We start from the raw sequence: 10123 nt of genomic DNA on the forward strand, positions 1-10123 counted from the left end.
CCGGGCTCGGGACGGGGGAGGGAGGCTGGAGGCAGGGGAGGGGACCGGGCTCTGTGGGGGTGGGGGGCTGGAGGAAGAGGAGGGCACCGGGCTCGGGGGGGGGGCAGGGGAGGGGACCGGGCTCTGTGGGGGTGGGGGGCTGGAGGAAGGGAAGGGGAGGGGAGGGAGGCTGGAGGCAGGGGAGAGGACCGGGCTCTGTGGGGGTGGGGGGCTGGAGGAAGGGGAGGGGGCGGGGCTCGGAGGGGCAGGGGAGGGGACCGGGCTCTGTGGGGGTGGGGGGCTGGAGGAAGGGGAGGGGGCGGGGCTCGGAGGGGCAGGGGAGGGGACCGGGCTCTGTGGGGGTGGGGGGCTGGAGGCAGGGGAGGGGACCGGGCTCGGGGGGGGGGGGGCGCAGCTCTGACGCACGCTGGCGGGGCGGGCTCTGCCCGCAGGCAGCGGCCGGTCCCCCCGGGGAAGTTTGCCGGAGCGGGCAGGCGGATGCCCGGGGCTGGGGCCGGCCCAGAGCCGGAACGAGGAGCCCGGGACAGCTGCGAGGCCGCCTCCTCCCCCCAGGTGGGTGCATTTACCGGGGGCCCGGCGGGGGGGCGGTGATGGCGAGCCCGGGGATGCGCGGCCCCAGGGCTCCGGGCAGGAGCGCGGGGGGCGCCCGGGGAGGACAAAGCCGGGTTCGTGCAGCGCCGGGCACAGCAGCTCCTGAGCCCCCCGCCCCAGCCCTCCAGCCCAGTGATTAGCAAGGGTGTGTGTGGAGCTCTGCTGGATTGGGTGGGGCAGCCAGGAGCTCAGGGGCAAGGGGTGGGGGAAGAGGGGTTAGCACCCTAGGGTGCTGGCGGGGTTTAGTTCTTCAGGCACCTGCTGCACACATGCACTCGGCTATCGCTGGGGGGCAGCCGCAGCGGCACAGGTCTTTTTGTTTGAATTGCTTCCTTTGTTGTTATCCCCGGTGGAGTGGGTCCCTCCCAGTCTCTGCTCTAACCACTAGACCAGTGGGCTCCAAACTTTTTTGAGCAGGCACCCCCTGCCGCGCCGAAGCAAAAAGACAAAAAAAGCGCTCTTTCTGCTGCGCACCCCCAAGGAGCCTCTTGGGCACCCCACTTTGGAGACCACTGCACTAGACACCCCCCCTTCCCAGAGCTGGGGATAGAACCCAGAAATCCTGACTCCCAGCCCCCCTGCTCTGTCTAACCCAGTGACTTTCAAACTTTTTTTCTGATGACTCAGTTAAAGAAAATTGGCCTGTGACCCAACGGAGCTGAGGTTGGGGGCCTCAGGGCTGGGGTGCAGGGCTCTGGGCTGGGGCCGGGAATGAGGGGCTTGGGGTGCAGGACAGGGCTCTGACCGAAGTTTGGGACACGGGAGGGGGTGAGGGGTGTAGGCTCCGGAGGGTGCTTACCTCAGGCAGCTCCCAGAAGCAGTGGCATGTCCCCCCTCTGGTTCCTATGCTCTCGCCCGCAGGCACCGCCCCCCACCCAGCTTCCATTGGCCGGGAACTGGTGCGGAGTCGGTGCTTGGGGTGGGGGCAGCGCATGGAGCTCCGTGGCCCCCCACCTAGAAGCCAGACCTCCTGTTGGCCACTTCCGGCGCAGCGCGGTGTCGGAACAGGTAGGGACTAGCCTGCCTTAGCCGGACAGCACCGCCGACTGGACTTTTAACGGCCCGGTCGGCGGTGCTTACCAGTGCTGCCGTGACCCACTACTGGGTTGCAATCTGCAGTTTGAAAACCACTGGTCTAACCCACTAGACCCACTTCCCTACCAGCTGTAGGGATAGAACCCAGGAGTCCTGACTCTGAATTCCACCCTGCTCTAACCACTAGACCCCACCTCTTTCCCAAAGCTGGGTTAGAACCCAGGAGTCCTGACTCCCAGCCCCCCTGCTCTATCTAACCCACTAGACCACACTCCCCTCCCAGCTTTAGGGCTAGAACCCAGGAGTCCTGACTTTTAGCTCCCTGCTCTAACCACTAATCCTACGGCCCCTCTTGTTCTGCAGCCTGCCCTGACAGTGGCCTACCCCCGTCCCTACACACACCCACACTTGCCAGCATCTTTCCGCCCCCACTGCCCCACCTCCCAGTGCTCTTTACATCCTGGGGTTTGTCTCTTGCTTTCCAGACGGGGTGGCCAGCCCGCGTCCCGGGGATTCTTTCCCTGCTGTGAGTGTCCTGGCGAGGCAGGGGGAGCTATGCAGAAATGCCAGCACTGCCCTGGCTCCTCGTCGTCGTTCTCTGCCAGTATGGGGGCCTGGCGTGTCCTGAGGGCTGCCGCTGCCCGCTGGAGAGCAGGGTAGTGAGATGCACCCACGGGCAGCTGAGGGAGATCCCCCAGGGCATCCCCCGCGACACCCGCGTGCTCTACCTGGACGCCAACGAGATCACCGGCCTCCCAGACGGCACCTTGCGGGAGCTGCGCCAGCTGCAAGAACTCTACCTCTCGGACAACCTGATCGAGAACATCTCCCCAGCCGCCTTCGGGGAGCTGGGCAGCCGTTTGCAGCTGCTGGACCTCTCCAATAACCGGCTCCAGCAGCTGGGCCCCGCCGAGGCCGCCTCCACCCTGCGGGCCAAGATGCGCCTCTACGGCAACCCGTGGCATTGCGGCTGCTCCCTGCAGGAGCTGCTGGAGGCCCTGCCCCTGGAGGCCGAGACGCTGGAGGACGTGGTGTGCTCTAGCGCGGCCCGGGAGGAGTACGTCGGCCAGCCCTTCGCCCTCCTGCTCAACACCGGCATCGACTTCTGCAGTGTCCAGCAGAGGACCACGGACGTGGCCATGCTGGTCACCATGTTCTGCTGGTTTACGATGCTCATCGCCTACGTGGTCTACTACGTTCAGCGGAACCAGGCCGAAACCCGCAGGCACCTGGAGTATCTCAAGTCCCTGCCCATCAAGCAGCCCAGTCCAGAGGAGGAAGAGGAAGAAGAGGAGGAGATGGAGGAAGACACGCTCAGTACCATCCTCTGACCCAGACTCTTTGCAGTGGGCGGGAGCTGTATTTAAAAGGGGAAGGTTTGGACTTTGAACCACGATGGCTGAGAAATCGGCACGGCACCAAATCCATACAGAGTATGCTGGAAAGGTTAGAGAGGAAGGTTGGCCTGGTGGTGCCTGGGCCAGGAGAGACCTGGGTTCTGTTTCTTACTCTGCCACAGACTTCCTGTGATACTTTGGGCAAGTCACTTAGCATCTGCGTGCCTCAGTTTCCCCATCTGTACCTTAGGGCTTGTCTACATGGGGAAGTTATTCCAGAATAAAGTAGGACATGAATCTGAAGCACAACAGCGATGCTGGACCAAGAGTGTCCAATCCTGGCATCCACTCTTCAAAGAGGAGGATGGAAAGAATGATGATTCAGACAAGAGCTGCAAGAATGATTCAAGTTCTGGAAAACCTACCTCAGAGCAAGAGGCTGATGGAGCTCAATTTATTTAGCTTATTGTTCAAGAGGTGAAGAAATAACCTGTTGAAGGTCTAGAAGCACCTGCCTGGGGGATGAAGATATTCAAAACTAGGGGGTTAATTTTAGACGGCAAAACCCTTTATTTAGGCACCGAAGTAAATGTCCTGATTTTCAAAAGTGCTCAGCACCCAGCAGCTCCCATTGACTTAATTAAACATCTTATTTTTGGCTTGACCTCCTCTGTGGATCACTGTCCTTCTCACTCGTTCCGAACTGGGCCACCACCGATCAGTTTCATAACCAGCTAGTTAGCGGCACGCAGTGACCCTGTGGGGCTGGGAAGGCTGCTGCGAGTTACTAGCATAGACAGCTGTGTTCTACCTGCTGAATGGTTTTTAAAACTCAAACCAAATAAAGAGCTGGTCTCCAAACTCTGCGTTCTTCTTTGAGTGCTTGTTCATGTCAATTCCAATCCGGTGTATGTGCGCGGACGTGCATGGTGACCGGAAGATTTTTCCCATAGCAGTGTCTGTCAGGTTGGTCTGGGCGCCCCCTGGAGTCACGCCTTCATGGCGCTCAATATAGAGTCCTGCCGACCCATCACCCCCTCTGCTCCTTCTTACCGCCAGTGACGGTAGGCTGGAACTTCCCGTAGCCCTTGCTTAGCAAGGGTGTTCAACAGTTCTTTGTATATAGGTTATCTTAGTAGTTTTAGTTAGTGATTAGAGTTGTTGAGGGTTCCCCCGGTTTCGACTCCCCGGAGCCGTTGTATGCCGCGGTCCCCACGGTTTAAAAACTGTGGTCTGCACGAAGCGCATGCCAAAGAGTGATCCACGCTCTTCGTGTTTACGATGCCTAGCGGAGGGCCACCAAAAGGATCGCTGTGAGATCGGCTGCGAGTTCCGCCCTAGAACTCTTAAAGAAAGGGAGCAGTGGCTTAAAGAGATCCTCATGCAGCTCTATGCCCCCATTCGGACCCGGGCTATGGGGACCCGGCTCCTAACACATCCTTGTTCGGTGCCGAGAAAGGACTCGTGCCGGGACGCTTGGTACCGGCACGGCACCTCCCGAGGCCCAGTGGAGAGCAGGCACAGATCTCACTCACCGGTGCCTCAGAAGAAAAAGAAGCCAGACAGTCGGCCACCTCCAGCTACACCTAGAGAAGTGAGACCCCAGGCGGGCCACAGCTCCAGATCCCCTGTTAGGGCCACGTTGACTCCTGCCCAGGCGAGGCAGTTGAGTTCCAGGTCACTGTTGCCTGGTTAGTCACGGGGTTTCTGTTTGATTGCACTCTGGCCAGGTTGGCTGATAATCCGAGCCCCCTTCCCTTACTCCGGGGGCAGGGTATGAGCCATGAACTCCTGTGTCAGTTTAGGTTTATAGACACTCATAAGCCAGTCCCTCTCCTTTGCTGTAGAGTAGCAATGATGCATTTTAATAACACAATTAGGCTTCCTAAATCCTGATTTAAGCCTGGTATACACACACAAATTGTAGCGCTTTAATTCTATCCCTCTAGAGAAAGCGGTCTAGCCCCTGTAGTGGGGATGCAGTTATATTGAAATACATGCACTTCTACCGTACGCGAAGGGAAATAAGCGAGATCAGTTTAAGGCCTGCTCTACACACACTGTTTGTACTGGTCTAACGAGGTGGGTTAGGACGGGGAGGTTTGTGTTACTGATCTAGGACATGTCCGCATTGCAAAGGAGGTTTGTTCTTAAAGCTGTAACGAGATCCAATAGCTGGAAGTGGTAGTTAAACCCTTGCACCTTATTCCAGTCTGAATTGGTCTAACAGGGAGGGTAATTAACCATTGCAACACTTTACCGAGAGTCATGGTGAGATTCTGCATCACTGATCGTTTTGAAATCAAGCTGGGATGTTTTCTCAGCACATCTGCTCTAGGTCAGAAGGAATTATTTGGGGTAAGTTCTCTGGCCTGTGTTATACAGGCGGTGAGACTGGATGATCGCAGTCGTCCCTTCTGGCTTTGGAATCGATGACTCTACAAACTTGGCTTAGCGAACCCAGGTTAAAATAGCAGGGGCACCAGGCCTTAAAAAACCAGCTCCTGCCTGGGCCGCTGGGTCAGCCTGCTGAGGAATTCCTGGGAGAGGAACTAGGAAGCCCTGCAGTGTCAGCGGGGCCCCTTTTCTGTCGGCCTGGCCCGAGGGGCTGGGTGATTTCATGGGGCAGCGAGGTGCTGCCGGTCAGAACCAGGCCCAGCCTCTCCTCTGGTGACCCATCTCCACTATGAAGGGTGGCCGGGGCCAGGGGGGTATGTGGCAGGGGGCAGGAATTGACGGTTGGATGGGCTGGGAGTTGATGTGGCGCGGGGGGGGGGGGGGGGGGGGCAGGAGGTGGGGGACAAAGGGACAGGGAGTGAGGTCAGGGGAAGCAGACAGGAGTCGTGGTAGAAGCCGGAGTGGGCCTTGGAGTTGTGAGAGGGGCCCGGGACATGTCGTTGTGGGAGGGGCCCGGGACATGTCGGGGGGGGGCGGTGAGGAGAGAGTCATGGGGTGGGAGGAGGCAGAGCGGATGGGAATGGAGGGAGCAGGAGTCAGGCTGTCTGGGTGGAGAGACAGTGGTCAGGAGCTGTATTTGGGGGGCTGAGAGGAGTGTGAAAGGTGGGTGTTGGGGGCAGTTTTCCCAAGGCTGGGCCTGTTCTCTGCAAGGGCCCCCTCTCCCCACAGCAGCGGGGGGTTTGGCAGGGACATAAAAGCTTAATCTGCGGGATTAACAATGAAACCACCATAAATCCCTCTCCTCTAATCCCTGCTTTTCAGGGGTGCGTCAGGCCCATCTGCCCCCCCACCCACCACCACTTTCCAGCCAGTCGTTCTCAGCCACCCGCGTGCACACTCTGCTTCTCCTCAGCGGGTGAGAGCAGGAGAAGAACAAAGAGTTTGCCTGCCAATAGCGCCTTTCATCCCAAATAACCGTCAAATCCTTTGCAAGTACACACCTCGCTCCCCCCTTGGCCTAAAATGCAGCCAGCCCTGGGGAGGAACAGGGCCGCTGTTTTAACAGCTCACAGCCACACTATGGGATAAGTTAGGGGAGGAGAAACTGGAGGGGGAATGGCACTTGGCTGGGATGCTGTTATTTCATACCCTCCGCCTCTTGGTACAAGAAGAGCCAGCAGGGGGCGGGGCCCTGGGCTTTGTAGCTCAGTTGAGATTTAGGCACTTGGTTTTCTTTTTAATTTCTCCTGCCCGGCGAGGGTTTAAGGCGATTACGGCTGAACCAAATGGCATCTTTCCTGACTCACGTTGGATGCTGATTTAGGCTTCCTCTGGTTTTGTTTTGAAAAAATTAACCCCCCAGTTTCCTGGTGTCCTCAAAGGCCCCTGTGTGTCACGCCCGCAGCATTGCTCATTTCTGGGGAGGAAACCATTGACAGAGTCCCAGCGTGGGGCCCACCAGCCTGGCCTGAAGGGAGGGACATCCTGGGGGAGACCGGCTCAGTACAGGCCTGTAGGACTCCACAACTGAACACCTTCACTCCCATAGGTGCGTCCCAGATCCTCTCCCTGCTGCTTCCTGGCTTGCCCAGATGTGGGAAGCGCTGCTTCTGGTCCCCATGCATTTTCCTGCCAGCACGAGGGAGCTGTTAGGTATGACTGGCCAGAGAAGGCATCTCCATGGAGATAGCTACTATTAGCACAGCTCCTTCTGTTGTGGTCAAATGTTCTGCTTGGAGCGTCCTGGACAAGGCTCCGGACCACGATCAATTACAGCCCCTCAGTTTTGCACGTCCTTGCTGCCCGGGAACCTCACCACAGTCATTTGCACTGAGCTGGCCTTTCAAGTCAGAAAATTCGATCGTTTGTAGTGGGCCTGTTTAATGCTCAAAGTGCTCATTTCCATCTGGGGCGGAGGTTGGGTTTGCAAAGCTCCAGCCTCTCGCCAGGTTATTTATAACCAGCCCTTTCATCTCTAAAAAGCGACAAAGAGTCCTGTGGCACCTTATAGACTAACAGACATATTGGAGCATGAGCGTTCGTGGGTGAATACCCACTTCGTCGGATGAATGTCCCACCAAAGCTTATGCTCCAATACATCTATTAGTCCTAACACTACCAATGGTCTGAACTGGTCTGGTGTCCCACCGTTCAGAGTGGCACAGTATCAGCCCATCCCTTAATGAACTATTATCCAATAATAGCACTTGGGGAATATTCCTACCCCACCCCCACCCCCCGGAGGTGTGGGGGGGACCTCATGAGTTCAGCTCCCACCATGGTGAGATTATTTGGTGTGTGGCTTTTATAATCAAATGGAACAGGGGATAGCGCTGGTCCCATAAGTGGCTAATCTTTTATTAACACCCACTAAACACTTTGCTCCCTATTAGCTTGTGGCAGTGAGTTCTGCAGGTTAATTGTTCCTTCTGTTAAAAGTTTCCTGTTATGTCCTAAGTGTGTTTGCCTTATTTTATTAGATCAGGCTTTGTGCATGTTAGTCCAAGTTTCATATTTATTTTTTTAATTTGACTTTAAGTTTTAAGCATGAGCAAATTAAGACAAATACCCCGCCCCCAGCCCCACATTTTAGACTGAGAATGAATGATCTGGAGACTAGGTCACTAACCTGGGATAAGAGCCTGTGTGCAATTCTCTGCACCATCGCAGCCTTCCCGCCTGACCTTGGGCAGCTCACATAGGCGTCTTGAGGAACTAGCCTAGATTCACAAAGGGACTTAGGGGCCACTGAGCGCCTGCTGCCATCTAATGATATAGGCACCTAAATCCCCTAGGTGCCTAAGTTTCCACTGGTGAGCATTTGCAAAGCTGCCTAAATCCCCATGGCACCAAATAGCTCAACATCCCAAGCCATAGCAGGATTCTCAAACTAGGTGGCCCCTGGTCTAGCTCCTCATGATGGGGGCAGGCATTCTTAGTGCATGCCTAGCCCTCACAAACAATAGCTTGGTGTGGGACCTACCTACATGTACTATTACACCCAAAAGCCCAGAGGTCAGGACTCTCAGCTGGGAGGTCAGAGACCTGTTTTCAAATCTCCATGCACCACAATTTGAAGCAAGACCTTGAACTCAGGTCTTCCACCTCATTCTGATGACCTGCAGCTGCTCAAGAACAACCTAAGGGCAGACTGTTACAAACCAGGGCACAACCCCCAAAGTAGCTATGAGCTCTAGACTTAGGGTTCAACACCCAGCTATTAAGTGTCAACATCTAAGGCACTATAACAACCTTAACATGGAGTTACAGAGCCCCCTTGGGTATCCCAGTCTGTCTCGCATCCAAGTGAGCCGGCCTTTGTGATAGTTGGTCCCTTACACCAAGAATCACAGCAATATTCAGGTTACTCCCAGGCCCAAAAGACCAGTCACTTATCCCAGCTCAAGTATCAGAGGGGTAGCCGTGTTAGTCTGAATCTGTAAAAAGCAACAGAGGGTCCTGTGGCACCTTTAAGACTAACAGAAGTATTGGGAGCATAAGCTTTCGTGGGTAAGAACCTCACTTCTTCAGATGCAAGTCACTTATCCCAGCTCAGTTGCACTTTAGACACCAAAGCCAATGCTTGTAGCCAGTCCTTTGGTAAACTTTTATTATTGATTTATTATATAGGAAAAAGAAACAAGAGAGTTATTTAAAAGGTTCAAGCAGGTGAACATGCCCACACAAATGAGTTACAATTTTAAGTTTCAAAAATTAATAGACATTTCTATAATCAGCAAGCTCGAGATGTCCTTTAGGGCTAACCCAGGCCAAGCACTGGGGATCTCTTCCCTATGCCTAGAAAACTTTGCCCCCCAGAGCCCAAGCAGCATCGAGATACACTTCCTTCTCGTTATGGGAGGAGGGAACTAAAACCCCTGTACTCGAGTTGTGAACTCAGCTGATGGGAGGAATCCACTTGCATGACTCATCTTCACTGAAGGGAAGAGCAGAACAACAAAGTCATTTGTCCTCTTTAATGTTCCACAATAGTCTGTCTGGGGTTGACAGGCCTTCCCTGTTGGTCAGGAGGTAACAGCTTCTGTTAGAGACCAGCACTTTACGCTAGTTCAGCGGTTTTCAACCTGTGGTCCATAGACTATGTCTAAGATTTCCAAAGGGGTCCACACCTCCATTAGACATTTTTTAGAGGTCCACAAATGAAAAAATGTTGAAAACCACTGCACGAGTTCATGTCTCTCTCGTCCAGTGATTTACATTGTCACAGAGACTCACAATACGAATGCTTGAACATTACCTTACAATATGGGAGACAGATGTTGTAAATGAGATTAATGCAGGCAGCCACTCAAGCATTCAATAAAGTCTAAACGCTTGGAACTTTAATACCTGTTTTAACAACACTAACCCACAGGTAAGCCAGCCTGAGTCCAGCGATGTGTTTGTCAGTGTTCCTGAGACATGGTTACCTCGCCATGAGCTGGCATCTGGGCTGCCAGCGATACACGTGCCTAACCCCCACAAAAGATACCTTGGGGTGGGACCTCCCAGAGGTTAGGGCACTCAGCTGAGAGGTCAGAGGCCTGTATTCAAATCACCACAATTTGAAGCAAGGACTAGAACCCAGGTCTTCCAACTGGTAGGGTTGTGCCCTGGGGTATTCTGGGATGGGGAAGCTCCCATGTTGAAGCCGTTCCACTTTGTATTAAATATTCATTGGGCCACACAGCAAGCGAGAGTGACTCTATAGTTTGGTGTTTAGGGCATTTGCCTTGGCATGAAGGAGCAGCAGAGACCTGAAC

General features: G+C 55.0%; 1 pseudogene; it reads left to right on the top strand.

The window, feature by feature from the left end:
- The first annotated feature begins 416 nt into the window (after positions 1-416).
- Positions 417-3824, top strand: LOC101945888 (leucine-rich repeat-containing protein 3-like; annotated as a pseudogene).
- Positions 3825-10123: the final 6299 nt, after the last annotated feature.

This window comes from Chrysemys picta, chromosome 22 (assembly GCF_011386835.1).
Source record: "Chrysemys picta bellii isolate R12L10 chromosome 22, ASM1138683v2, whole genome shotgun sequence".
NCBI lineage: Eukaryota > Metazoa > Chordata > Testudines > Emydidae > Chrysemys > Chrysemys picta.